The sequence below is a fragment of the Hyla sarda genome, chromosome 2, assembly GCF_029499605.1.
Source record: "Hyla sarda isolate aHylSar1 chromosome 2, aHylSar1.hap1, whole genome shotgun sequence".
Classification (NCBI taxonomy): Eukaryota; Metazoa; Chordata; class Amphibia; order Anura; family Hylidae; genus Hyla; species Hyla sarda.
Window position 1 is genome coordinate 50,702,696 of NC_079190.1, and position 27,825 is coordinate 50,730,520.

The 27,825-nt window shown below is 46.4% G+C and overlaps 2 long non-coding RNA genes across 2 annotated transcripts in view; one reads left to right on the forward strand and one right to left on the reverse strand.

The window, feature by feature from the left end:
• The window catches only part of LOC130358474 (uncharacterized), a 74,189-nt gene extending 50,564 nt beyond the window's left edge, over positions 1–23,625 (forward strand). Inside the window, exon 4 of the long non-coding RNA XR_008889534.1 lies at positions 23,380–23,625. This is a non-coding gene — a long non-coding RNA (uncharacterized LOC130358474). The remainder of the gene's footprint in view (positions 1–23,379) is intronic.
• LOC130358475 (uncharacterized) lies at positions 52–23,689 on the reverse strand. Its single transcript, XR_008889535.1, has 3 exons — positions 23,605–23,689; positions 16,492–16,653; positions 52–314 (listed from the first exon to the last, which is right to left on the reverse strand). It is a non-coding gene; the product is annotated as an uncharacterized LOC130358475 (long non-coding RNA).
• Between the last annotated feature and the right edge of the window lie 4,136 nt (positions 23,690–27,825).

The window sequence follows — 27,825 nt, forward strand, 5'->3', positions numbered from 1 at the left end:
TGATATAAAGAAATAGACAGTAAGCGCTAAATGGGACTTATATATGTGTGTATCTCATACCTTCATGGACATATGTATATGACGTGCAGTTGGATTACTCTCAGATAAGGATGTTGGTATGGGATATGCTTAGTAGAGTGGCTGCTCCCTGGTCTTCAGCCCCAGTGTCAGTGTGGGCCCCGGCAGCTACGGTATCTGTCCTTCTGTGGTCCTTCCGTCTTGTTCTGCTACCGGAAATGACGTCCATGGCTATGAGGTGGTGTCGCTAGTGGACGATCCTCCCCCGGACTTTCGCTCCTGGAAGCTGCAGGGACCTATTGTGTAAATTACTTCTATTAAAAAAATCTTTGTCCTTCCAGTACTTATTAGCAGCTGTATACTACAGAGGAAATTATTTTCTTTTTTGATTTCTTTTCTGTCACGGCCACCCCTCTGTTCGTGTCAGGAACTGTCCAGAGCAGGAGCAAATCCCCATAACAAACATATGCTGCTATGGACAGTTCCTAAAATGGACAGAGGTGTAGGCAGAGAGCACTGTGGTCGTGGGTGCCTCCAGCTGTTGCAAAAATATAACTCCCAGCATGTTGGACTATATAGTAGTATATAGTATAGGTCAGTGTTTCTCAACCAGGGGTGCCTCCAGCTGTTGCAAAAATACAACTCCCAGCATGTTGGACTATATAGTAGTATATAGTATAGGTCAGTGTTTCTCAACCAGGGGTGCCTCCAGCTGTTGCAAAAATACAACTCCCAGCATGTTGGACTATATAGTAGTATATAGTATACGTTGGCTGTATGGGCATGCTGGGAGTTGCAGTTTTGCAACAGCTGGAGGTGCTCTGGTTGGGAAACACTGGTATAGTATATGGCGCATATGGTGGTTGGATAAATAATGGTCATTGCATTGCCGCTACTTTTAATATAAAAATACCTGCATGGTGGGCAAAATACCGGCTGTGCTGGTAAAATACCGGCCATGTGGCAACACTAGTTAGTGGTAAATGGCAGTGGAGGAGTATGACAGTTGATTATGCCTTGTACCCCTTATCCCATGCTCAAGGAGACATATGGTCCGATAACCGATGAAAAAACAATGGATTATTTGTAATAACCTATAGTTTGGTTAGGGTATAAATGGGGTATAGCATACGGCTCCTGCCAGTCATGAGAACATTGGGTTGGTAAAGTGCAGAGTCTTCTGTGACATAACCAGGGTAACACGGAAATGTACTGGGGAATTTGTTAATAGTCTGTGCTGTCAGCACTGTTCTCCAACAGATGCCCCTGCATTCAATGTGCTCCGTACCGTTCTGCAGACTCATACTTTAGGCTGGCCCGGCTCCATCAGTACCAGAGCTTCTCCCTTCAGACTATATATACACACTAGGGTTCTCCACACACTGAACGGTCTCTACTCCTGATTCTGTAGAAACCACACATGTAGGCAACAATTCCCCTTTTGGCTTCTTAAATGTGGTGTCGGATGGGGTAATGTGTGTATTAAGTTCTTCGTGACGCCAGGGCATGGTTGACCTATTCACCACCTGAGGTAGACCAGCTTCCCCTGTGCCAGGCACAGGGCAAATAATCACACCAATGCCAGGTTACGGTTAACTAGTATGCTTTACTGAAGTAGACAAGGTGTTAAAGTCCACACAGCTCAGATAGGCACTAAGGAGATGCAGGGTGAACTTAGGGAAGCTTATAGGCTTGCTGGGACTTGTAGTTGCAATTGATTTGACTGATGCACCCACACTGGAATTTAGTATTTGACAGAGTGACTTGACTGACTACTTGGACTGGACTTCAGCGGAATCCCCAATAGGTTTAGTTCCTCCCGTCAGGCTTTGACTTTCACCGACAGTGCAGGGGTTGACTTGAAGTAGAAGCGTGGTTGCTGGATTAGGCATCCGGCCTCCTTCAGGAACACCAGACAGACTCCTCAGATCCTCACTTCACTGTCCCCAGCAAATACTAAGAACTGAACCCTGACCTCACTATATAAGGGGGAGAGTTTAGAGAGATCCCATTGGGTACATAAGTCACCTGTTCACCTTGCATACTCCCCTGACAACAAAGGTCCTTGGCAACAATACATTTCTTAAGGCAACAGTGCATATAAAATACAATATATTAACTCTTATATAACAATACATCCTTGATTGCAACAATGAGAGTTGTTAGGAGAGTGGACCCATGGCCGACATTGAGCAGAATCTGCCAGACAGGATGGGCAGAAGTACAGAGGAGCTTGTGACTCTGTACTGGGTCACCACATAAAGGTACAGGTACTCTGCTCTTCAGATGTTGCCTGTCAGGTATCCCAGCCAACCATTGTGCCAATTATAGCTACTCAGCTTCATTCAAGTACATTTAACTCTATTATAATCCCCTGGAAGCAGCATTGTACAGGCAAAATCTGTTAGGCTGGGTTCACATCCAGTTTTTACCAATACAGGACCGCATACGGCTGGATGGAGCTATAACCTTGTGCTCCCGTATCCCTGCCGTATGCCGCCCGTATGTAATTCATTTCAATGAGCCGACTGGAGCGAAACGCTGACTCTGGTCGGCTAATTTTTGCCCCACATGCGGTTTTCCACCAGACCTCAAACCGTGGTCCCGTATCGGTAAAAACGTGATGTGGACCCAGCCTTAAAGAGCAGCAGTGATCGACACTTGCTGCAGCTCCTTTATTTTAATGATCAGTGAGGGGGGGGGGGGGTTCAATGGCCCCTGATACAGAACCTTGGCATGGGCGCAAGGGGTACTAGGGAAGCCTCTGGTTCCAGTGACCGGACACTCGACGATCAGTAAGTAATGGTGTTTCCTCCACCAATATTCATAGGCACAATCTTATGAAGTCCTAGCATCATGGATGAGTCCCAGCACAATTACTATGATTTTCCTTCTGTCAGCAGACATGCCCAGGGGTTGTAACACTTCCACCGGGCACTGATTTTGTTGCATAATAGCTATAACTAATGTAATCTGCCGTGTAGTTTAAGAGGATTTTGCCTGGTCTCAGGACCAAGAGGTCTTTTCAGGTTTCTTTGTTACCAGCTAATACTTCTGCTTCAGACACAAGTTTAATTCGGGAAACAGAATTATCTCACATCAAGCAACAATTTGTTCCCAAATATTATGTTATAAAGAGAGACACAAAGGAAGCTAAAAAAGACTCATATATATCATATTAAAGTTATCCTGCTCAAACTAATACATTAGAATAATAATACAATTTTTATATACCTTATTTATATGTTCTTTTGTGTTGTCTCTTTCCGTGTCAGGAACTGTCCAGTGTTGGAGCAAATCCCCATAGCAAACCTCTTCTGCTCTAGACAGTTTCCTGACACGGACATAGGCGTCAGCAGAGAGCACTGTGGTCAGACTAGAAAGAACTATACAACTTCCACTGAAGTATGCAGCAGCTGATCAGTACTGGAAGTGTGGTAGAGGGTGTGATGCAGGGCAGATGGCATTATCCTAGGAGCAGATGGCATTAACCCCTTGTGTTCGTGACGCCAGGGCATGGTTTATCCTCTACACCACCCAAAGGTATACTGCTGGATCCTGGGCTAGGCACGGGGGCAAATAATGACTCTGACGCCAAGTTATGGAACAATGGTAGTCAGACAGGTGTAACAGTCTATACAGCTTGGCTAGGCCCACGGAGGTGAACAGTGATTTCAGAGACTTTAGGGCTTGCTGGGACTTATAGTGGACTTGGACAATTTGGATGCAGGCCACGCTGACATGAGACAGGATGACTTTGGACTGACTTGACTATGACAGACTACGACTGACTTCACCCCTTCTGTCGCTCACCAGGCTTTGACTTGACCTGTGCGGTAATGGACTTGAGAATCAGTGGCTGCTTGACAGATTTAAAGAGGTATTCCGGGGAAAAACTTTTTTTTTTTTTTTTTTTAAATCAACTGGTGCCAGAAAGTTAAACAGATTTGTAAATGACTTCTATTAAAAAATCTTAATCCTTCCTGTACTTATTAGCTGCTGAATACTACAGCAGAAATTCTTTTTTGAAACACAGAACTGTCTGCTAACATCACGAGCACAGTGCTCGCTTCTGCTGACATCTCTGTCCATTTTATGAACTGCTATGGGGATTTCCTTTTACCCTGGACAGTTCCTAAAATAGACAGAGATGTCAGCAGAGATCACTGTGGTCATGAGGTCATAGTTACATAGTTAGTTACATAGTTAGTTACATAGTTAGCACGGTTGAAAAAAGACATACGTCCATCAAGTTCAACCAGGGAATTGAAGGGTAGGGGTGTGGCACGATATTGGGGGAAGGGATGGGATTTTATATTTCTTCATAAGCATTAATGTTATTTTGTTCCAGGAATGTATCTAATCCTGTTTTAAAGCTGTTAATTTTTCCTGCTGTGACCAGTTCCTGAGGTAGACTGTTCCATAAGTTCACAGTTCTCATGGTAAAGAAGACGTGTCGCCCCTTGAGACTAAACTTTTTCTTCTCCAGACGGAGTGTGTGCCCCCTCGTACTTTGGGGGGGGTTTAATCTGCAACAGTTTTTCTCCATATTTTTTGTATTAATATACTTATATACATTTATCATATCCCCCCTTAAACGTCTCTTCTCAAGACTAAACAATTGTAACTCCTTTAATGTCAGCAGACAGCTCTGTGTTTCAAACGGAAAAGAATTTCCACTGTAGTATTCAGCAGCTAATAAGTACAGGAAGGATTAAGATTTTTTAATAGAAGTCATTTACAAATCTGTTTAACTTTCTGGCACCAGTTGATTTAAAAAAAAAAAAAAAAAAGTTTTTCACAGGAGTACGCCGTTAAGGCCTCCTCTAGACTCCAGACACACACCCAGGACTTGACCTCACTGTGGTTCAGCAAAGACAAAAGGGGAAATTTATCAATGTTGGTGTAGGTAGAATTTTTTTGTAGATCATTTTGGTTGGTCTAAATTTGGTGCAATTGCAAGGCACATGATAAATTTTGTGCAAAATTCGAAATCTCCACACAGTTATATTTTTACACCTGAGCTGCACCTCACAGGAAAAGTGGACACTGGGATTTTGTTCTATTGCTTTGAGGCTCGGATTTCGTTAAGGTTTTTTGTCCACCAGCAAAAACACCACAAACACTGTCACAGCTTTTTGCTGCGTTTTGTCAGTTTTTATTGCGTTTTGCTGGTGTGTGGAAACAGTCATTTTTGTACCCTGTGGTGATTTTTTTCACTGCCTTCAGGTACCACTCCATGGGTCGAATGCAGAGCACCCGGCCCACGGAGTGTAAGGAGGTAAGGAGTGATGTATAGCATATATATATACTGTACAGGGTGCAGAGCATCACTACTTACCTTCTGCCGGCTGTATAGTATACAGGGGTGCATAGTGTACCCAAGTATACTATACAGGAGCCCAGCAAGGAAAGTGTTAACCCACGCTGCTGCTGAACAGTTCTGGGTTAAGTCTTTGTGCGCTATCCTACATATACAGCTGTCTATAGATGACTGTATATACAGGATACAATAGGCAGACGTCAACAATTGGAGGCTCCCTGTTTAGGAACACACTGCAGTATGGGCGCACTTCCGAGGGGAGAGTGCCAAAAATGTACTTACCTTTTTTTTTTCCTTCTCATTTCAGATACGTGAAAGAGGAGGACTAATTCAGATTTGTCCGATTCGATGGATTGTGACGATGACCAGCATTTTTTTAACCCCTTAAGGACTCAGGGTTTTTCCGTTTTTGCACTTTCGTTTTTTCCTCCTTACCTTTTAAAAATCATAACCCTTTCAATTTTCCACCAAAAAATCCATATTTTGGCTTATTTTTTGTGTCGCCAATTGTACTTTGCAGTGACATTAGTCATTTTACCCAAAAATGCACGGCGAAACGGAAAAAAAAATCATTGTGCGACAAAATCGAAGAAAAAACCCCATTTTGTAATTTTTGGGGGCTTCCGTTTCTACGCAGTGCATATTTCGATAAAAATTACACCTTATCGTTATTCTGTAGGTCCATACGGTTAAAAAGATACCCTATTTATATAGGTTTGATTTTGTCGCACTTCTGGAAAAAATCATAACTACATGCAGGAAAATTTATACGTTTAAAAATGTCATCTTCTGACCCCTATAACTTTTTTATTTTTCCACGTACAGGGCGGTATGAGGACTCATTTTTTGCGCTGTGATCTGAAGTTTTTATCGGTATGATTTTTGTTTTGATCTGACTTTTTTTATCACTTTTTATTCATTTTTTAATGGTATAAAAAGTGACCAAAAATGCGCTCTTTTGGACTTTGGAATTTTTTTCCGCGTACGCCATTGACCGTGCGGTTTAATTAATGATATATTTTTATAGTTCGGACATTTACGCACGCGGCAATACCACATATGTTTATTTATTTATTTTTTTTACACTGTTTTATTTTTTTTATGGGAAAAGGGGGGTGATTCAAACTTTTATTAAGGAAGGGGTTAAAGACCTTTATTAACACTTTTTTTTTTACTTTTTTTTGCAGTGTTATAGGTCCCATAGGGACCTATAACACTGCACACACTGATCTCTCATCCTGATCACAGGCGTGTATTAACACGCCTGTGATCAGTGTTATCGGCGCTTGACTGCTCCTGTCTGGATCTCAGGCACAGAGCAGTCATTCGCCGATTGGACACCGAGGAGGCAGGTAAGGGCCCTCCCGGTGTCCTGCAAGCTGTTCGGGACACCGCGATTTCGCCGCGGCGGTCCCGAACAGCCCGACTGAGCAGCCGGATCACTTTCCCTTTCACTTTAGAAGCGGCGGTCAGCTTTGACCGCCGCTTCTAAAGGGTTAATACCACACATCGCCGCAATCGGCGATATTTGGTATTAGCCGCGGGTCCCGGCCGTTGATGAGCGCCGGGACGACGCGATATGATACATATAGCGGGAGCCGGCGCAGGACGTAAATATACGTCCTGCGTCGTTAAGGGGTTAATTGTCAATAAAAGGGTTAATGAAGGCTGTGGGGAAGTGTTTTTTGTTAAATAAAAATATTTTTTCAATGTGTCGTGTTTTTTATAATTAAATTTTCAGGCTTAGTAGTGGAAGCCGTCTTGTCGACAGAATCCATTACTAAGCCCGGGCTTAGCATTAGCCCCAAAATCAGTTAGAGCTAGCCCCAAATTGCCTGATACTGAAAATAGGGGGAACCACACGTGTTTTTTTTTTTTTTTATTTAAAATAAAAACACATAGGGTTCCTCCTATTTTCAGTATCAGCCTGATACCAATCAAGCAGCAACAGCCTGATGCTACCAGGGTGGGTGAGGACTATTATTACTGGCCCTCCCCAACCTAAATAACGCCAGCCAATTACCCCCTAGGCCCAAAAGTGCAATTTTTGATGCTCCGGTCCTGTTGGTACTGACTCTTCCCAGCACCCCTGTGGCGGTGGGTACCATGGTAATAAATGGGGGTTAGCGCTAGCTGATTTTGGGGCTAATGCTAAGCTCCAGTATAGTAATGGATTCTGTCTACAAGACGGCTTCCACTACTTAGCCTGAAAATTCAATTATAAAAAATACGACACATTGAAAACATTTTTTTTTATTTTTTTTTTTACAAAAACACTCCCCCACAGTGGGGGAGTGTTTTTTATTGTAATAAAAAAAATGCTGGTCATCATCACAGTCCACCAAATCTGACGTAGTCCTCCACATTCACGTATCTCAAATGAGAAGAAAAGAAAAACAAGAAATATGGGTTAGTACATTTTTTGCGCTCTCCCCTGGGGAGAGCAGACATAATGCAGCATGTTTCTAAACAGGAAGCATCTAATTGTTGCAAAACTACAACTCCCATCATGGGTGCTGTATTTAAGCAACAGCTGGAGTCTCCCTGTTTGGAAACACACTGCCAGAAAGGCTCTGTTCCCATTATGCAAATCGCATAATGAGAACAGAGCCATACTTACCACCCTGGCTTCAGGCCTGGACAGTGTAGCTCTTCCCCCCTAATGACATCATCACCAGGGGCGGAGCAGTAAAGGTCGCAGGGGGTCTCAGGAGTGAGACCCCCTTTTGATCTGTCCCTCTGCCCTTGGACTACTACTCCCATCATGGGACAGAGTCTGTCCCATGATGGGAGTAGTTGTAGTATTGCAGCCCTGAGGGATGGCACTTGCACATCCTGCGGCTGCGGGACTCTTTTGGGACAGTTAGGACTACTACTCCCATCATGGACATACTCCGTCCATGATGGGAGTTATAGTCCAGGGGCTGAGGTGCAGATCGCAGCAGGTCATTCTGCTGAGACCCACTACGATCCGTATTTATTAAGTTGACAAGCCGGTGACACATGCGGCTACACTGCGCTCCCTGCCGGCTCCTGTATACGCTATCATAATTCATAAACCTCGATGCCGGGAGACCAGAGCCCTGATTGGTGAATAGATATTCACCAATTAGAGCTCCCATCTCCCGGCGCTGGGGATTATGAATTGTGAGATCTGTATACAGGAGTTGGCGGGGAGCTCAGTGGAGCCGCATGTTCCGCCGGCTTGTACAGTTAATAAGTGCGTATCGCAGCAGGTCTCTGGAGAATGACCTGCTGTGATTTGCCCCTCAGCCCCTGGACTATAACTCCCATCATGGGCAGCAGTGTCTGTCCATGATGGGAGTAGTAGTCCTAACTGTCCCAAAACAGTCCTACAGCCAGGGGATGTGCAAGTGCCATCCCTCAGCGCTGCAATACTACAACTACTCCCATCATGGGACAGACTCTGTCCCATGATGGGAGTTGTTGTAGTTTAGCAGTGTTGAGGGACGGCTCCTGCATCCCCCGGCTGTCTCAGTAGAACACTCTCCTACGTGTCCTTTTTGCAAAAAAATGCGTCTAAACAAAAAAACAAAAAAAACGCACATGATAAATTTGTATCCACTGCAAATGCATTCCACAATACACAAAAAATAGACTATTTCCTTTTTTGGTCAATCAAAAAAGACGCAAAAAAACTCATTGCGCAAAAATTTGCACTAAATATTGAAAAGAAAAAGCTTCTACCACTAATGATAAATTCCCCCCTAAGAGAGAGAGCAGAGGCTCTACCCAGGGCTTATATGGGGGAGACTCTGAGGGGTCACCCTTAGATCACATGGTCACCTCACTGGGTTACAATCACATGACAACAGGTTAATCACAGGTCAACTGTTCTTAAAGCTATAACACATTTTATATACAACACACAGCATAACATAAGCATAGAAGCACAGGAACAAGGGGAACAGGTGCAGGGGAGGGGCAGGGGTTACTGTATGGAGTCTGCTGGACAGGGCAGCTAAGGTACAGGGGTGAAACTCCTGTACTAGGCAACCACAGAAGGATTAAGATTTTTAAATAGAAATCATTTACAAATCTGTTTAACTTTCTGGCACCAGCTGATTTAAAAACATTTTTTTCCATCAGAGCACCCCTTTAAGTGCTGTGTCAGAAAAATAAAGCTATGATCACTATGAAGATATTTAACTAAAATCAATCAGTGCAGAACCCTTCAACATTAAGTTAACCTCTTAAGGACATAGGGCGTACCTGCACGCCCTACGCCCGGTCCCGGTAAATAAGACGGAGTCACGCCGTGACCTCGCATCATACCGGATCAGTCCCGGTGGCTAATGATAGCTGGGACCCTGGGCTAATAGCGTGCGGCACCGATCGTTGTGCCACGCGCTATTAACCCTTTAGACGCGGCATTCAAAGTTGATCGCCGCGTCTAAAATGAAAGTGAAAGCTTCCCGGCAGCGCAGTCGGCTGACCGGGACCATAGCGATAAAATCGCAATGTCCCGATCAGCTAGCATGCGAGCGGAGGTTTCCTTACCTTGCTCCATCACGTCCAATCGGCGATTGCTTGCTCCCAGCCTGAGATACAGGCTTGAGCAATCTACCGCCTATAACACTGATCAATGCAAAGCTATGGCTTTGCAGTGAACAGTGTAAAAGATCAGTGCATGTAATGTTATACCGTGTTTCTCCGAAAATATGACCGGGTCTTATATTAATTTTAGTCACAAAAAAACACACTAGGGCTTATTTTCGGGGTAGGGCTTATTTTTTTACGGTATGTACATTGAACAAAATACATTACCCCCCCCCCCCCCTGCTGGTTTATCAGCCCAGCTCTGCACCCCACATTGGGGGACTAATTGTACCGTATGTCATCCGCGAGCGCTGCTTCTCTCCCCCCTGCCAAATAATTATCAGCCACTGCGCTGTACTTTGTATTCCTGTGCCCGGGCTGCAAATATTGCCTTCGTCCTCCGTTCCCCCGTTGCTAAGGAACCGGCCTCATGGTCCCTCCGCTGTTCTTGCTGCTTCCTGGTGTTGCGACGTCTCAGAGCCTTCAGCCTATCACCGGCCACAGCGATGTCCCGCCTCTGCCTATGATAGGCTGAGCCCACTGTCATGTAAGAAGCCGGCCTGCTCCTTACATGACAGTGGGCTCAGCCTATCATCGGCAGAGGCGGGACATCTCTGCGGCTGGTGATAGGCTGAAGGCTCTGAGACGTCCCAAAACCAGGAATCAGCAAGAGCAGCGGAGAACGGTGAGGCCGGTTCCTTAGCAACGGGGGAACGGAGGACGAAGGTAAGTTAAAGTTTGTTTTTTGTTTGTTTGTTTGCTTATATTGCAGCCCACCCCGATAATCCAGCTAGGGCCTATTTTCTGGGTAGGGTGTCTTTTCGGGGAAACAGAGTAGGTCCCTATGGGAGCTATAACACTGCAAAAAAATTTGTGAAAAAAAAAAAGTTAATAAAAGTCATTTAACCCCTTCCCTAATAAAAGTTTGAATCACCCCCCTTTTCCCATAAAAAAAGTGTAAATAAAAAAAACATATGTTGCATCGCCGCGTGCTTAAATGTCCGAATTATAAAAATATATCGTTAATTAAACCGCACGATCAATGGCATATGCGCAAAAAAATTCCAAAGTCCAAAATAGCGTATTTTTTGTCACTTTTTATATCATGAAAAAATGAATAAAAAGCGATCAAAAAGTCTGATCAATACAAAAAGGGAACCGCTAAAAACTTCAGATCACGGCACAAAATATTTGCCCTCATTCCGGCCCATACGCAGAAAAATTTAAAAGTTATAGTGGTCAGAAGATGAGAATTTTTAACGTATAAATTTTCCTGCATGTAGTTATGATTTTTTCCAAAAGTACGACAAATCAAACCTATATAAGTAGGGGATCATTTTAACCGTTTGGACCTACAGAATAAAGAGAAGTTGTAATTTTTACAAAAAAATGCACTGCATAGAAACGGAAGCTTCCAAAAGCTACAAAATGGCATTTTATCTAAAATTTTGTTTCGCCGTGGATTTTTTGTTAAAATGACTAATGTCACTGCAAAGTAGAATAGGTGGCGCAAAAAATAAGCCATCATATGGAATTTTATGTACAAAATTGAAAGCGTTATGATTTTTAGAAGTTGATGAGGAAAAAATGAAAATGCAAAAATGGAAAAACCCTGCGTCCTTAAAGGGATACTCCGCTGCTCAGCGATTGGAACAAACTGTTCCGAACGCTGGAGTTGGGAGCTCGTGACGTCATAGCCCCACCCCCTCATGTCACGACCCGCCCCCTCAATGCAAGTCTATGGGAGGGGGCGTGACAGTCGTCACGCCCCCTCCCATAGACTTGCATTGAGGAACTGGGGCGTGAAGTCATGTGGGGGTGGGGCTATGATGTCACGAGCTCCCGGCGCCGGCGCCGGCTCCAGCGTTCGGAACAGTTTGTTCCAAACGCTGAGCAGTGGAGTACCCCTTTAAGGGGTTAAAAGGTGGACACTGTAAAAAATGTGGTGCCCTATGTACAGAAAGATTGTACTGTGCACTAATGTAGAAGCTGCAGACAAATATAGCGAGGAAGGGAACTGGAATCCCTGTTGGGTTAATAATAAACCATCAAAATGAGAGCGCACAAACATGTAAAAGCAAACACAATTAAATGCAGGCAGCTCAGGGAGTGCTGGCAGCTGCGGGCGTCGCTCCGTGCCTCCTCTGTATAACAATGCCTCTTTAGAACACTGGGTCAGAGCAAGCTTTGTATAGGACTCACTCCCTATGGAGTCGGTGACCTCACTGGTGTCCCGACACTTTTTAGATGCTTACAAGACTACATGGGAACGCTGGAACACCTAGGCCTGTCCTTCATAGTCAAGGTTATTATTGCACATTGTGGAAGGAAACAGTGAGGAGTCAATTAGTTGTGCGTTGCGGCTAAGCTGGCGGTGTAGGTGGGCAGCAATGTGTAACATTCAATGTTCTAGCTGAAGATCAAACCTTGGGGGAAAACTTACGTTCTCTCATCCCCCATGAAGACCAATTTCAGGTGGTGAAGCCGTTCGCTCGGCTGAATTAATCCAAAGTGATTGGTCTCCTGATGCGTCCGGATCAATTAGACATAGAAGAGCCAAGAAATGTGAGAATCCACAGGACTCCTCGCTGGTTAACAGGAGGGATATAATGAGAATAATGGGGGAAAATGAGTCCACATTGTCCTAAAATGCATCAGCGTATGACTAAACAACATGGTGCAGAAAGATCATTGTTAGATTCCTCTTTCTTACATCACCTTATCCCTAGCCCAGTGTTTTCCAAGCAGTGTGCCTCCAGCTGTTGCAAAACTGCTACTCCCAGCATGCCTGGACAGCCATCATGTTTCAGGTCTTCTCCACCAGTATGCTTCTGGAACTATTGTATCCTTAAAGGGGTAGTCCAGTGGTGAAAAACTTATCCCCTATCCTAAGGATAGGGGATAAGTTTGAGATCGCAGGGGGTCCGACCGCTGGGGCCGCCTGCGATCTCTCTGTACGGGGGCCAGGCTCTCCGGCCAGATAGCGGGTGTCGACCCCCGCACGAAGCGACGGCCGACACACCCCTTCAATTCATCTCTATGGCAGAGCCGGAGATTGCCGAAGGCAGCGCTTCGGCTCTGCCATAGAGTTGTATTGAGGGGGCGTGTCGGCCGCCGCCTCGTGCGGAGGTCGACACGCCCCCTTCCCGCAGGCTGTCGGGGCTCCGTACAGGAGATCGCAGGGGGCCCCAGCGGTCGGACCCCCCGCGATCTCAAACTTATCCCCTATCCTTAGGATAGGGGATAAGTTGTTCACCACTGGGTCACCACTGGACTACTCCTTTAAAGGGGTATTCCGGGAAAAAACATTTTATCCCCTATCCCAAGGATAGGGGATAAGATGTCTGATCATGGGGGGCCCGCTGCTGAGACCCCCCGCGATCTGCCTGCAGCACCCGCATTCTATGCGGGTGCTGAATCTCCAGTTTCGGAAACCTCCAGGTTTCCGGGACTGGGGACATGATGTCACGCCACGCCCCCTACATTCATGTCTATGGGAGGGGTCGTGACGGCCCCTATCCTTTGGAAAAGAACTTCCTATGGAGCATACAGCAGCTGATAAGTACTGGAAGTATTAAGATTTTGAAATATAAATAATTTACAGTTCTGTTTAACTTTCCTGCACAAATTGATTTAAAAATGTTTTTTTCCACCGGAGGACCCCAGGGCCGCCATAAGGGCGGTACAGCCAGAACCCCAGTCAGGGGCCCAGGCACCCAGGGAGGCCCTGGGCCATAGGGCTGCAACATGCTGGGACCGGCGCTGGCTTATTTCACCTGCTGTATATTCTGGAGCTGGATACTTAAAATGGGATGTTACTGGGTCTCATATACTGTATTATCCATATAACAACACCACCACCATGTTTTTCCCACACAATACCTGTCATTCAGTGTCCAAATAATACTGCTATTTAGTGCATAAACAGTACATATATTTATAGAAAAATCCTTGTAGTCCAGGGCACTGAAGGTTTACATGCTACACAGGCTATGTTTACACCTCAAAATTTCTGTGCGGAATTCCACTTTCTAATTTTGCACGGAAATTCCACTGCAGTCCCATTGAATTCAACGGGATTCTGCTGCGCTGTGCACATGGCAGAATTTCCATGCCAGATGTTTTACGCAGTCTCCGGAGATTTCCTGTGCGGACATTCCAAACTGTGAACATAGCCTTAGGGTATCTGTGAGGAATTCTGCCCAATATTCCGCACAGACATTCCTTTGCAGCAGAGTCCCATTAAATTGAATAGGATTCTGCTTTACTGTTCACATGGTGGAATTTCCGAGGCAGAATGTTTCTGGCACGCAAATCCCGACTCCTATGTCCACAAAAGAAATAGACATGTCTATTCTTTCGGCAGATTCTGCTCGGAAATGCATGACAAGCCGCATTTCCAAGAGGTCCTGGTGCCCACCGGATCGTGCAAATGTGCAGAATGTCCACCCGTGTTTTCCAAGCAGACATCCCACACATTTTATGCCATTGGAACATGGCCTTAGGTCGCTCCCTATGAAACCCTCTGCACAGTTTTTCACATTCTAATGCTGGCATATTATGCACATATAGTGGGGGCAAAAAAGTATTTAGTCAGCCAACAATTGTGCATGTTCTCCCACTTAAAAAGATGAGAGAGGCCTGTAATTTTCATCAATTATGAGAGACAGAATGAGAAAAAAAATCCATAAAATCACATTGTCTGATTTTTAAAGAATTTATTTGCAAATTATGGTGAAAAATAAGTATTTGGTCACCTACAAACAAGCACGATTTCTGGCTCTCATAGACCTGTAACTTCTTCTTTAAGAGTCTCCTCTGTCTCCCACTCGTTACTTGTATTAATTGCACCTGTTTGAACTTATCAGTATAAAGAAACCTGTCCACAACCTCAAACAGTCACACTCCAAACTCCACTATGGCCAAGACAAAAGAGCTGTTGAAGGACACCAGAAACAAAATTGTAGACCTGTACCAGGCTGGGAAGACTGAATCTGCAATAGGCAAGCAGCTTGGTGTGAAGAAATCAACTGTGGGAGCAATTATTAGAAAAATGGAAGACATACAAGACCACTGATAATTTCCCTCGATCTGGGGCTCCACGCAAAATCTCACCCCATGATGTCAAAATGATCACAAGAATGGTGAGCAAAAATCCCAGAACCACATGGGGGGACCTAGTGAATGATCTGCAGAGAGCTGGGACCAAAGTAACAAAGGCTACCATCAGTAACACACTACGCCGCCAGGGACTCAAATCATGCAGTGCCAGACGTGTACCCCTGCTTAAGCCAGTACATGTCCGGGCCCTTCTGAAGTTTGATAGAGAGCATTTGGATGATCCAAAAGAGTATAAGGAGAATGTCATATGGTCAGATGAAACCAAAGTAGAACTTTTTGGTAAAAACTCAACTGGTCGTGTTTTTAGGAGAAAGAATGCTTAGTTGCATCCAAAGACCACCATACCTACTGTGAAGCATACCTACCGTTTTTCCGACTGATCCGTGTAAAGGAAAGAATGAATGGGCCATGCATCGCGAGATTTTGAGTGAAAACCTCCTTCCATCAGCAAGGGCATTAAAGATGAAACGTGGCTAGGTCTTTCAGCATGATAATGATCCCAAACACATTGCCCGGGCAACGAAGGAGTCGCTTCGTAAGAAGCATTTCAAGTTCATGGAGTGGCCTAGCCAATCTCCAGATCTCAACCCCATAGAAAACCTTTGAAAAGAGTTGAAAGTCCGTGTTGCCCAGCAACAGCCCCAAAACATCACTGCTCTAGAGGAGATTTGCATGGAGGAATGGGCCAAAATACCAGCAACAGTGTGTGAAAACCTTGTGAAGACTTACAGAAAACGTTTGACCTCTATCATTGCCCACAAAGGGTATACACTGTAGCGGGAGATTTATCAAAACCTGTGCCAAGGAAAAGTCGCCTAGTTGCCCATAGCAACCAATCAAATTGCTTCTTTCATTTTTCAGAGGCCTTGTTAAAAATGAAGGAAGCGATCTGATTGGTTGCTATGGACAACTGGTCAACGTTTCCCTTCCACAGGTTTTGATAAACCTCCCCCCATTGTATAAATGTGTTAGCTGTCATAATAGGTTTACTTTTTACATCAGTGTTTCCTAATCATGGGCACAGCTGGGTGTTGCAAAACTACAACTCCCAGGACGCCCGGACAGCCAATAGCGGGGGGGGGTGACATCACATGGGGGCAAAGTCGTGACGTCACGATACTCCGGCCCCGTGGTCGCCACCCGGCTGTTTGTGAGCTGGCACCGCGGCGTGCAGCTCAAACAGGTGGGTGGTGAATACAAGATTGGGGGGGTCCCCAGTGGCGGGACCCCGCGGTGAGACATCTTATCCCCTATCCTTTGGATAGGGGATAAGATGTCTCAGGGTCGGAGTACCCCTTTAATGGTGCATTTGCGAAGCCTTCTTTAAATTAAGGGAAAAAAAAACATAGACACTGTGCCTAGTAATCCGGAGTGCTCTTTACTTGATGTACTTGTAACAACAGAGGATGAGCAAGATAATAAAACCTCCTGGAGCAGTGGACAATACATCTTCATGGCAGATCACTGACCTGTTCCTTGTAGCCATCTCCCCGGTATGACGGAAGACAATGGATGAGTAAACCTATTGTCATTTTCCCACGGTGGAATTAACTGGTCACGGTCTGACCTCTGACACAATCCAATGATCTTACACAGTTTGAAAGAGGTTAAACTTGTTCTGTAAGCTGAACCTAGAAAACAGCGAAAGGTGATAGGAAACGGGGGAGTGAGAATTATTTTGATTGGAAAATATTCAGAACTGTACATCTATCCTCAGCGGCCCCTGGCGCTCTATCCGTGGGTTAGAGATGACTTGTGGATCATTAAAGAGGTACTGTGGAGAAAACAAAATGTTTTCAAATCAACTGGTACCAGAAACTTATACAGATTTGTAAATTACTTTTAATCCTTCCAGTACTTAACATCTGCTGTATACTACAGATTAAGTTGTGTAGTTCTTTCCTGTTTACCACAGTGCTCTCTGCTGCCACCTCTGTCCGTGTCAGGAACTGGGCAGAGCAGGAGCAAATTCTCATAGCAAACCGCTCCTGCTCTGCACAGTTCCTGACATGGACAGAGGTGGCAGCAGAGAGCACTGTGCTCAGACTGGAAATAACTACACTACTTCCTCTGTAGTATACAGCAGCTTGTCACGACTCGGCTGGCTGGAGGTGGATCCTCTGTGCCAGAGAGGGATTGTCGTGGACCGTGCTGGTGGACCGGTTCTAAGTTGCTACTGGTATTCACCAGAGCCCGCCGCAAAGCGGGATGGTCTTGCAGCGGCGGTAGCAACCAGGTCGTATCCACCAGCAACGGCTCAACCTCTCTGACTGCTGAAGATAGGCGCGGTACAAGGGAGAAGACAAGAGCAAGGTCGGACGTAGCAGAAGGTCAGGGCAGGCAGCAAGGATCGTAGTCAGGGGCAACGGCAGGAGGTCTGGAACACAGGCTAGGAACACACAAGGGAACGCTTTCACTGGCACAATGGCAACAAGATCCGGCGAGGGAGTGCAGGGGAAGTGAGGTATAAGTAGGGAGTGCACAGGTGAGAATACTGATTAGGCCTGCTGCGCCAATCAGTGGCGCAGCGGCCCTTTAAATGGCAGAGACCCGGCGCGCGCGCGCCCTAAGGAGCGGGGCCGCGCGCGCCGGGACAACACAGACGGGGAACGGGTCAGGTACGGGAGCCGAGATGCGCATCGCGAGCGGGCGCGTCCCGCATCGCGAATCGCATCCCGGCTGGGAGTAATATCGCAGCGCACCCGGTCAGCAGGTCTGACCGGGGCGCTGCGAATGAGAGAATGCTGCGAGCGCTCCGGGGAGGAGCGGGGACCCGGAGCGCTCGGCGTAACAGTACCCCCCCCCTTGGGTCTCCCCCTCTTTTTGGAGCCTGAGAACCTGAGGATAAGACTTTTGTCCAGGATGTTGTCCTCAGGTTCCCAGGATCTCTCCTCAGGGCCGCAATTCTCCCAGTCGACCAAGAAGAATCTTTTACCTCTGACCGTTTTGGATGCTAGAATCTCCTTCACAGAAAGACGTCAGAAGATCCGGAAACTGGAGTGGGAGAAACAACTTTGGGAGAGAAGCGGTTAAGGATGAGTGGTTTAAGGAGAGAGACATGGAAGGCATTGGGAATACGGAGAGAAGGAGGAAGAAGGAGTTTGTAAGAGACAGGGTTGATCTGGCACTTGATTTTGAAAGGACCAAGATAGCGTGGTCCCAGTTTGTAACTGGGGACACGAAAGCGGACATATTTAGTGGAGAGCCATACCTTGTCTCCGGGAGCAAAAATGGGGGGAGTTCTTCTTTTTTTATCAGCAAATCTTTTCATCCGGGATGAAGCCTGTAAAAGAGAATTTTGGGTCTCTTTCCATATGGTGGAAAGATCACGAGTCACTTCATCCACAGCGTGCAAACCAGAGGGCAAGGGAGTAGGGAGGGGGGGAAGAGGGTGACGGCCGTACACCACGAAAAATGGGGACTTGGCAGAAGATTCGGAGACTCTGAAGTTGTATGAGAATTCGGCCCATGGTAGAAGATCTGCCCAGTCATCCTGGCGGGAGGAAACAAAATGCCGTAAATAGTCACCCAGGACCTGATTAACTCTTTCTACTTGCCCATTGGATTGGGGATGATAAGAAGAAGAGAAGTTTAATTTGATCTTGAGCTGTTTACAGAGGGCCCTCCAGAATTTAGACACGAATTGGACGCCTCTATCTGAGACGATATGCGTGGGCAAACCGTGAAGGCGAAAAATGTGTACAAAAAATTGCTTTGCCAACTGAGGCGCTGAAGGAAGACCAGGAAAAGGAATAAAATGTGCCATCTTGGAAAATCGATCAACGACCACCCAAACAACTGTGTTGCCACGGGATGAGGGCAAGTTCGTAATAAAGTCCATACCAATCTGTGACCAAGGCTGTTCAGGAACAGGCAGAGGATGAAGGAGACCAGCAGGCTTCTGGCGAGGAGTCTTATCCCGGGCACAGACAGTACAGGCCCGCACGAAATCAATAACATCAGTCTCCAGAGTCGGCCACCAATAAAATCGAGAGATGAGTTGCAAGGATTTTTTGATGCCCACATGGCCTGCGAGGTGGGAGGAGTGTCCCCATTTGAGAATCCCGAGACGCTGGCGTGGAGAAACGAAGGTCTTCCCTGGAGGAGTTTGCCTGATGGAAGCTGGAGAAGTGGAGATCAGACAGTCCGGAGGAATGATGTGTTGCGGAGAGACCTCTACTTCAGAGGTATCAGAAGAACGAGAGAGGGCATCGGCCCTAATGTTCTTGTCAGCAGGGCGAAAATGGATTTCAAAGTTAAAACGGGCAAAGAACAACGACCACCTGGCCTGGCGAGGGTTCAGTCGTTGGGCAGACTGGAGGTAGGAGAGATTCTTGTGATCAGTGTATATGATAACTGGAAATTTTGATCCCTCCAGCAGGTGCCTCCATTCCTCAAGCGCCAATTTAATGGCCAGTAGTTCTCGATTCCCGATGGAATAGTTTCTCTCCGCCGGGGAGAAGGTCCTAGAAAAAACCCACAAGTCACAGCATGCCCGGAAGAATTTTTTTGTAGAAGGACAGCTCCAGCTCCCACTGAGGAGGCATCTACCTCCAATAGGAAGGGTTTAGATGGGTCAGGTCTGGAGAGCACGGGAGCGGAAGAAAAGGCAGACTTGAGATGTTTAAATGCGTCTTCCGCTTGGGGGGACCAGGACTTGGGATTGGCATTTTTCTTGGTTAAAGCCACGATACGAGCCACAATAGTGGAAAAGTGTGGAATAAACTGCCTGTAATAATTGGCGAACCCCAAAAAACGTTGGATAGCACGGAGTCCGGAGGGGCGTGGCCAATCTAAGACGGCAGAGAGTTTATCTGGGTCCATTTGTAGTCCCTGGCCAGAGACCAAGTATCCTAGGAAAGGAAGAGATTGACATTCAAAGAGACATTTCTCCATTTTGGCATAAAGTTGATTGTCACGAAGTCTCTGAAGAACCATGCGGACATGCTGGCGGTGTTCTTCTAAGTTGGCAGAAAAAATCAGAATATCGTCCAGATAAACCACAACACAGGAATATAGGAGATCACGAAAAATTTCATTAACAAAGTCTTGGAAGACGGCAGGGGCGTTGCATAGGCCAAAGGGCATGACCAGATACTCAAAGTGTCCATCTCTGGTGTTAAATGCGGTCTTCCATTCGTCCCCCTCCCTGATGCGGATGAGATTATAAGCACCTCTTAAGTCCAGTTTGGTAAAGATGTGGGCACCTTGTAAGCGATCAAAGAGTTCCGAGATAAGAGGTAAGGGGTAGCGTTTTTTTACCGTGATTTTATTAAGTCCGCGGTAATCAATACAAGGACGTAGGGAGCCATCTTTTTTGGACACAAAAAAAAATCCAGCTCCGGCAGGAGAGGAGGACTTGCGGATAAACCCCTTTTTTAAATTCTCCTGGATGTACTCCGACATGGCAAGAGTCTCTGGAGCAGACAGAGGATAGATTCTGCCCCGGGGTGGGGTAGTACCCGGGAGGAGGTCAATAGGACAGTCATAAGGCCTGTGAGGAGGCAAAGTCTCAGCTTGCTTTTTGCAAAAAACGTCAGAATAGTCCATATAAGCCTTAGGAAGACCGGATACAGGGGGAACCACAGGGTCACGGCAAGGAGTACTGGGCACCGATTTAAGACAGTCCTTGTGACAAGAAGTACCCCAGTTCTTGATTTCTCCTGTGGACCAATCAAGGGTTGGGGAATGGCGTTGAAGCCACGGTAATCCAAGAAGAATTTCAGAAGTGCAGTTGGAGAGGACCAAAAATTCAATTTTTTCGTGATGAGGTCCGATGCACATTAGGATAGGTTCCGTGCGGTAACGCACGGTACAGTCCAATCTTTCATTGTTAACAGAATTGATGTAGAGGGGTCTGGCGAGACTGGTCACCGGGATGTTGAACCTGTTGATGAGAGAGGCCAAAATAAAATTTCCTGCAGATCCGGAATCCAAGGCCGTAGCAGAGAAGGAGAAGGTAGAGGAAGATATCCGCACAGGCACAGTAAGGCGTGGAGAAGCAGAGTAGACATCAAGAACTGTCTCATCTTTGTGCGGAGTCAGCATACGTCTTTCCAGGCGGGGAGGACGGATAGGACAATCTTTCAAGAAGTGTTCGGTACCGGCACAGTACAGGCATAGGTTCTCCATGCGGCGTCGTGTCCTCTCTTGAGGTGTCAAGCGAGACCGGTCAACTTGCATAGCCTCCACGGCGGGAGGCACAGGAACGGATTGCAGAGGACCAGAGGAGAGAGGAGCCGGGGAGAGAAACCGCCTCGTGCGAACAAAGTCCATATCCTGGCGGAGCTCCTGACGCCTTTCGGAAAAACGCATGTCAATGCGGGTGGCAAGATGAATAAATTCATGCAGGTTAGCAGGAATTTCTCGTGCGGCCAGCACATCTTTAATGTTGCTGGATAGGCCTTTTTTAAAGGTCGCGCAGAGGGCCTCATTATTCCAGGATAATTCGGAGGCAAGAGTACGGAATTGGATGGCGTACTCGCCAACAAAAGAATTACCCTGGACCAGGTTCAGCAGGGCAGTCTCAGCAGAAGAGGCTCGGGCAGGTTCCTCAAAGACACTTCGGATCTCCGTGAAGAAGGAGTGTACAGAGGCAGTGACGGGGTCATTGCGGTCCCAGAGCGGTGTGGCCCATGACAGAGCTTTCCCAGACAGAAGGCTGACTACGAAAGCCACCTTAGACCTTTCAGTTGGAAACTGGTCCGACATCATCTCCAAGTGCAGGGAACATTGCGAAAGAAAGCCACGGCAAAACTTAGAGTCCCCATCAAATTTATCCGGCAAGGATAATCGTAAGCCGGAAGCGGCCACTCGCTGCGGAGGAGGTGCAGGAGCTGGCGGAGGAGATTGTTGCTGGAGCTGTGGTAATAGCTGCTGTAGCATCACGGTCAGTTGAGACAGCTGGTGACCTTGTTGCGCTATCTGTTGCGACTGCTGGGCGACCACCGTGGTGAGGTCGGCGACAACTGGCAGTGGGACTTCAGCGGGATCCATTGCCGGATCTACTGTCACGATTCGGCTGGCAGGAGGTGGATCCTCTGTGCCAGAGAGGGATTGGTGTGGACCGTGCTGGTGGACCGGTTCTAAGTTGCTACTGGTATTCACCAGAGCCCGCCGCAAAGCGGGATGGTCTTGCAGCGGCGGTAGCAACCAGGTCGTATCCACCAGCAACGGCTCAACCTCTCTGACTGCTGAAGATAGGCGCGGTACAAGGGAGAAGACAAGAGCAAGGTCGGACGTAGCAGAAGGTCAGGGCAGGCAGCAAGGATCGTAGTCAGGGGCAACGGCAGGAGGTCTGGAACACAGGCTAGGAACACACAAGGGAACGCTTTCACTGGCACAATGGCAACAAGATCCGGCGAGGGAGTGCAGGGGAAGTGAGGTATAAGTAGGGAGTGCACAGGTGAGAATACTGATTAGGCCTGCTGCGCCAATCAGTGGCGCAGCGGCCCTTTAAATGGCAGAGACCCGGCGCGCGCGCGCCCTAAGGAGCGGGGCCGCACGCGCCGGGACAACACAGACGGGGAACGGGTCAGGTACAGGAGCCGAGATGCGCATTGCGAGCGGGCGCGTCCCGCATCGCGAATCGCATCCCGGCTGGGAGTAATATCGCAGCGCACCCGGTCAGCAGGTCTGACCGGGGCGCTGCGAATGAGAGAACGCTGCGAGCGCTCCAGGGAGGAGCGGGGACCCGGAGCGCTCGGCGTAACACAGCTGATAAGTACATGAAGGATTAGGATTATTAAATAGAAGTAATTTAGAAAACTGCTTAACTTTCTGGCACCAGTAGATTTGAAAATATTTTGTGTCCTTCGGAGTACCCTTTTAATGTCTGAAGACCTGGTCTAGAAAGAGTACTGTACAAAATAATGCCAGGCTGGATTTACATCACATTTGACTATGTTTCACAGAAAATGAGCGTACTCAGTGGATTTATAGGTTTTAATAAAGCCAAGTGTATGCCAAATTTGAATACGTTTGTGTGTGCTTATGCTATATCCCGTTTCTGTACATTTTTGGGGGGCTTTTGAAAGGTGTAAACTATTGCACGTTTTATATACGCGCAAGTCCAGTTATTTTTTTTTTTTTACACTGCTCTCTAAGGGCAACGTATGAAATTCCATGCACCTAAATGTACACACATTTGACTACATTTTGAAGCCATCCATTTCTTCCAAAAGGTGTGCACCAACTGTATGGTAAAAACATGGTGTAAACTGTAGGATTTGTGAATTTGTTGCTGTGTCATCTGGATTTTTTTTTTTTTCAGATTAGAACCAGATACTGAAACGTTTTGTTTTTTTAAATCTGTTTCTATTTTATGATTGTAATTTTTAATTTTATGTTTTCAACAGTATTACGGGGACTGCCATCTTGCCTGAGCTTATTTAACAGCATTTAGAGATATGCTTTACAGCAGGACCCATGGACATAGGCAAAAATAGACTGGAGCTGACCTATTGCAATGAATAGGAATGTTTTCTGGGCATGCTGGGTGCCCTTTGAAGAGGTCACAGGGAGGGAAAGGCTGAGCTGAAAACATCATCTGTTCTCTTCTCTGTCTACTGGTGTCACTGTACCTGTGTCTGTGATGATAAAGAGGGCACTGCTGGGAAGTGATCTGAACAAAAGGGGAAGTCTCAGCTGAGAATAAAGGGGTTCTCTGCTGCTCAGCATTTGGAACAAACTGTTCTCAACGCGCTGGGGCCGACACCGGGAGCTTGTGACATCATAGCCCCACCCCCTCATGATATCACATCCCGCCCCTCAATGCAAGTCTATGGGAGGGGGCATGACGGCTGTCATGCCCCCTCCCATAGACTTGCATTGAGGGGGCAGGATGTGATGTCATGAGGGGGTGGAGCTATGATGTCACAAGCTCCCGGTGTTGGCCCCAGCGTGTTGAGAACAGTTTGTTCCAAATGCTGAGCAGCAGAGTACCCCCTTAAGGGTTAGGGAAAAAAATGAAGTTTTAAAATATAGATAAAATGGAAAACGAGAAAAAAAAACATCACCAAAAATTCTTAAAAAATATGTAAGGACAGTATGGTGGCTCAGCGGTTAGCACTGTTGCCTTGCAGCACTGGGGTGCTAGATTTTAACCTACCAAGATCAACATCTTCAAAGAGTTTGTATGTTCTCCCCATGTTTGCGTGGACTTCCTCAGGGTACTCCGGTTTTCTCCCACTCTCCAAAACATACCGATAGGATAATATAGATTGTAAGCCCCAATGGGGACAGGGAACCAATTTGTGTGGAATCTGTGGGCGCTATAGAAATAAAAAATTATATTGTTGATATTATGCATAAAAATCGGATCAAAACAATAGGTGATTACCTAATGACACATTCCCTTTAGTCTGTGGAATTTGCACTGAATGTCCAAAGCAAAGTACAGAACAAATAAAGTCAATTGGGTTTTACCAGTTCCACCAGTGACCCCACCAGCAGAAGTCTATGAGACATCCGCCAAATCCATAGACTGAACATTGTAGTGTCACACAAGGATCGGGTTTGGATGTCTCGAAACAACCATCACTGCAGCTGCACTTTAAAAGTCTCTTATTATTAAAAAAATTAAATTGAGTTTAATAAAATATGGAAAATATGTTGTTGTTCTAATGCAGAACTGTCAGGGTTAGAATTGAAGGTTAAATGACTGCAGACATAGAGAATAGTAGGTGCGTGAAGTAAAACGTAGTAATATTGAGGTCATCGCATTCCCCTCCAAGTGTCCAGGTAACTGCAGGGTTTTCACACAGTTTATCATCCCAATGGCCAGATTACACTGACGTCCCTAAAATACCCGCCGGAGTCACAGGCACGGATTGTACTGTGTGACATGTGCGGTCCGCACCAGCTGGCACTGTATACACTGCTTTTAGATGTTTTTGTGTCATTTGTAAACCAGCTGTTTGCAGTGTCCACATGACTGGAATTTATATTCAAGGAAACATTTAATGGTTTACATGACCACGTATTACCAAACAATGGGAATCCTGTATGTGAACGTCACAGCTGAAAGGTGATATATACTGCATAAAACATATTTTTTTACAGAGTTATAAAACAGCATCACATTTAATTTCATAGCATGAAAACATTCTTCCCTATGCAGGCACTATAAGGCGGCACACAGAGACCGTACAATATACTGTAATAATGCAGTAATATGGCTCCACTGTGGTCTTGAGGCCTAAGGCCACCAGAACCGTAATTGGTTTTGCCTTGACTTTCGCTTTCAGGGTAGGGTCACACGTAGTGTATATGCGCTGCGCAAAATCCGGGTCACGTGAGCGCTCAGTGAGCACTGAGCTCACATGTCCCACAACAATGAATATTCATATTGAGCCGGTGGGCCCTCCTACAGCGCACAATTCACTGAAGATGGATGCCGATCTTTGGAGAGACAGATCTCCATAGTGAGACGTTGGTCTCCTGTTCACCAACACAATAACCCAGTGTATTGGGTTTAGTGTGGGTGAACAGATGAACGTGCAGATGCATATTTACTAAGTTTGCAAGCAGAATTCGCCTCAGAATAAGGGTGAGTTCACACCACGAATTTGCTCTACAGTTTCCGAATACGGTTTTATGTACAAAACCGGATTACCCAAAAAAGGATCCAACCGTATACAACCGGATGCTCAAAAAGTCAACCGTATACAGTTTTAAACCGTATACAGTGGGAATTTTTAGGTCCAGTTACATACGGTTTTGTTCAATAAAACTCAATCCGTTTTTTTCCCCCCAATTTTAATAAAGTTCCAGTTGTTTTGTTAAAATTCCCAGGGAAGTCGGAGGGGTTTGCCATGGGGCTTTGCCTTGCTAGGTTGGAGATGTGGTGCACCACGGGGTGTGAAGATAAGATGTATGGGGCAGATGTTGTAGCCCAGGGGTATATGGTGTTAACCCCTAAATGTTTGTGACGCCAGGGCGTGGTCTTACCGATAACCACCCGAACGGTAGCACCACTAGTCCTAATTAGGCAGGGCAAATAAGAGTCCAAGGCCAGGTCAGGGTTAACAATAGCTTTACTGAGGTAGACAGATGGTACAGTCTTTATAGCTAGGCAAGGATCCCAGAGAGGTGACCAGTAACACGGAGGGGACCTTGCAGCTTGCTGGGACTTGCATTGACTTGACAGACTTTAGGACAGCCACGCTGACTATGATATACTTGACTGAAGATAGTGACAGCATACAGAGATGACTTCACTTACTGACATGTGGCTATAGGTTAGGCTTGAGGCCTCCAGATGTGCTGGACACTGGCTCTGAGATGTCTGGACTGGACTTGACCTCAGGATCTAAGAGTCTAAGAGATTGATTGTAGTACCTCCCGCCTCCCGGAGGCGGGACATCGCTGCGGCCGGTGATAGGCTGAAGCTCCATGTGACGTGCCGGGCTAACAGGAAGTAAGAAGAATACAGCCCGGGACCGAACACCTGTACCGGAGTGTACCGGAGCTCCGGGGGCTCGTTGGCAGGTAAGATAAAGTGTGTTTTCTTTTATTTTGTAGCCCGGATGGGATAAAATGAAAAAAGTGTGCACCGGAGTACTCCTTTAAGTCAATGGACACGTTTTTCGGTATGGTTGAATACGGTTTTGAAAATGAAACCGTATTCCAAAACCATAGAGCAAAATTGTGGTGTGAACACACCCTAAATCAGAGTGAACTTCCGCTTGCCCCCTTGTGGTGTCAGACAGAATCTGCAATAATATTGCGCTGAATTTTTTCTGAGGCTGCTTAACAAACATTATTCTGTTGGAAGATTCCACTGAAAGAATGAACATGTTCATTCTTTCTGCGGAATCCATATCCACCCCAGAGGTTCTGCTACAGAACTTCCCAATTGTGCACAGACCATCGGAATCCCATCAAAAACAATGGAAGGTTGCTGCAAGCAGAATTTGCGTAGTGTGCATGTGCTCTTACTATCAATAAGAAAGATAACATTGAAATTTGCATGTAAAAGCAAAGTTATTTTCCACTGAAATTACCATTTTTTTCGTCATATAAGAGGCACCTAATTTTATAGGATAAAAATCTAGAAAATAAAGATTCTGAAGTTGGGAGTTCTGGGAGTTGTAGTTTTGCAACATCTGGAGGTCCGCAGGTTGAAGACCACTGGTATAGGAGGTAGTACTCACGTGTCCCTGCCGCACCGGACCCGTCATCGCTGCCCTGGATGTCGCCCTCCATCGCTGTCGCCGTGTCCCCAGGGTGTCCCCGTCGCTCCGGAACGTCTCTGCTGCCCGGTATCCTCTCTCTCCGTCGCCGCCATGACGTTGCTATGCAAGCCGTTCCTACTGGATGACGGGACGGCGTGCGCGACGACATGATGACGATAAAGGAGAGCGCCGGCCATGCTGGGGATCTCGGCACGGAGCAGACACCGGGTAGGCAGGTAAGGTCCCTCCCAGTGTCCTGTAAGCCTGTCGGGATGCCGCGATTTCACCGCGGCGGTCCCGAACAGCCCGACTGAACAGCCAGGTTAGTGTTATTTTCGCTTCAGACACGGTGGTCAGCTTTGATAGCCACGTCTGAAGGGTTAATACAGAGCATCACCGCAATCGGCTAATACATGGCTATGATGGCCGCAGGGACCGCCGCGATAGGTGTGTATTCGCCTTATAAGACGCACCAACATTTCCTCCCAGTTTTGGGGAAGAAAAAGTACGTCTTATAGAGCAAAAAATATGGTACTTTTTTTCCCATAATTGCTTCTTTGTTTTTTACTATCTGTGTGTTTTTGTTAATGGGACTTTTTGATCCCTTTTTATTAATTACAGAAAGGG